Below are 2,473 nucleotides of genomic sequence, written 5' to 3'. Positions count from 1 at the left end.
ACCACCGAGGCCGGCGCAGCGTGGGGAGCCGGGCTGCTGTCAAAACAGAGGCCAGGAGCCTGGAGCACTCGCAAAGACACTGGCCCGAGGAAATTTGGGGTGTGATTGAAGAGAGCGACACGGGAGGGGGGACAGCTCCTCTTTGTCTTCTCTTGGGTTACATCATTTTCTAATTAGGCATAAAATTGTCTTCATACACTGGGATTGCGGCCTTCATAAACATCACCATTATGGCTCATAAGGACGCCATTGTGGGGAGGCCAGTCCCGAAATAGAAAGCGCTGGGGAGGGAGAGGCCTGCAGCGGGAAGCCCGGCCCTGCTCCCCTGGGAGAAGATGTCACGCAGATGAGGACTTGGAACTATTAAATTGTCAGAGGAGGAGACTCTTCCCTAGTCCCCAGCGCTGATGGAAAATTCTAGAGGCAGGACCCGGAGGGTCTCGAGTGGGAAGCGAGGGCCTGGCCGGTTAGCTGGGCAGGTTGGTGGAGGAAGCCGATTAGTGGCAGAAGGTGGTGGAGTGGAGGGATCGGGAGTCTCCCCCCCCCAGGCACCCTGGCCGCAGGCACCCAGTTCTGTGCTCAGGGTGCACCTGACTCGAGCTGACCTCCCACCCTGACCCATCGCCAAGGTGGGGACAATGGGGCCCAGAGAGAGGAGAGGGGCAGCGAAGCCAGAGCAGTTCCAAGCGGTGCCAGGCGCGGAGACAATTGTTCCCATTATTCAGAGCTAAGGCTCAACCAAGCCCGGCCTCCCGCCCGCTTGGGGGGCCGCTTCGCTAACTGGATGGAGATGGATGGAGGCGCCCCTGAGCCCCCCGGCGTCTTGTCAGACCCGGGGCAATTACTGTCCCGCCAGGATGGACACGCTGCCCGCCACCCTGGCTGCGGGAGCCTCTTCGGCCATTGCTCTCTCGCCGTCACAATAACCCGACTTGACATAAATAACTCCCTCGCGCTTGTCTACATCTGCTTGACCTCCTGAACCCGCGAAAAACCTTTGCTGCATTTAGCCTAATTACATCTTTCTTTAGAAGAATGCGTTAAGACGGCAACTTCTAGCCTCCTGCCTTGTCTACCGCTAGCTCCGGTTCTGGTGGATCTTGGAATTAACATTCTTGCAAGATTCTGCAAAGGCTGGTTCTTCCCTGCTTATGTATACGTCTGGAGCGTAGCTGAGTAGTTCCAGGTATCCCTAGCTTTCCAAGATGACTTAAATGCACCCTGAGCTCCAGGCAGCTCCTTGGAGGGGGGCAGAGGGAAAAGCATCCCTGAGGGTGCCGACCCCCTGCTTGGTCTGGAGCTGTCTGAGGACACCGCTGGGGGGCCAGGCCATCGGGCCAGAGAAGCCAGGCGCCCAGCCTGTGCTTGCCATTGACCTGATGATCTAGCAAGGGTGGGGGGCAGGCCCCGGAAGTGCCTGTGCTGGCGCCACGGGGCTGCCCTGGCAGGCGCCAAGACAGTAAGGAGCCGAGGGTGGGGAGGGGAGGGAAGGAGAATGATTCTGAAGATCAGGGAATCGTCTTGCCAGGCCTGTGTCCAGTGTGGACCCCCAGAAGGAGCTGGCCTGGAGATGCCAGAGCCAGCCTAGCTCTCCCAGGCTTCCTGTGGGTGGGGGTGAGGGGCGGGTGCCACTCACGTCCTCTCAGTCGTCTCTGGCCTAGTTAGGCCCAGCTGGCTGTGAGTCAGAGGATCAGGACAGCATCTCAGAACTTTACAGATGGAAGGGTTCTTAGAGGTCTAATGGCCAGAGTGACCTCCAAGCGTGAAGGTGTGGCAGGTCTCATCCACCTACCATCCAGGTGTGGCCTCCTGACCTTTACCGATGACCCCACCTGCAGAGGCTTCCTGAACAGCTGAGACTGGACTTCACCAGAGTAAACTCTGTTGAGCTGAGGTCCCATGGCCTTGGCTCTTCGTACTCAAGAGCGATGAGGAGTGGCAATCACAGAACAAGGCTTTGACTTAGCAGCTGTTGTTACAACAAAACAAACACGCAGTAATCTCTGGGTTCCAAAACGTTGGAGCCAGTTTTTCTTTATATATATTCTATTAAAAAGGATTGTTTAGATGTCTAAATATCTGGAGTATGGTTTTTACATTGTCACTGGAGGTAGGCCCAAAGTGGCATCTCTTTGATTAGGGTTCCTATCCTATCTATTCACTTACTAGCCTTTAGTCATTCTTTAATTACTTCCACAAATGCTTTCTGAAGAGATGGTTCTATATGAGACACAAGGAAAAAAAAAAAAAAAGAGGCACTCAAGGAACTTTCGGTTTCCTTGGAAGGAACATCAGGTGTAGTGTGACTTGGTGCTCAGGTTGACACTAGATTTGCCACTTTCTGATTTGAGACCTATACTGGACACTGACTATCTCTCAGCCTCCGTTTCCTCATGTGTGAAATGAAGGTGTTTGGGCACATGTTCTGAAAGGCCCCCTAAATTCTCCAGGTGTTCTAAAGCACGTAATTAGT

Source organism: Myotis brandtii, unplaced genomic scaffold (genome assembly GCF_000412655.1).
Source record: "Myotis brandtii unplaced genomic scaffold, ASM41265v1 scaffold520, whole genome shotgun sequence".
In the NCBI taxonomy this organism is placed as follows: domain Eukaryota; kingdom Metazoa; phylum Chordata; class Mammalia; order Chiroptera; family Vespertilionidae; genus Myotis; species Myotis brandtii.
This window is presented reverse-complemented; position numbering follows the sequence as displayed.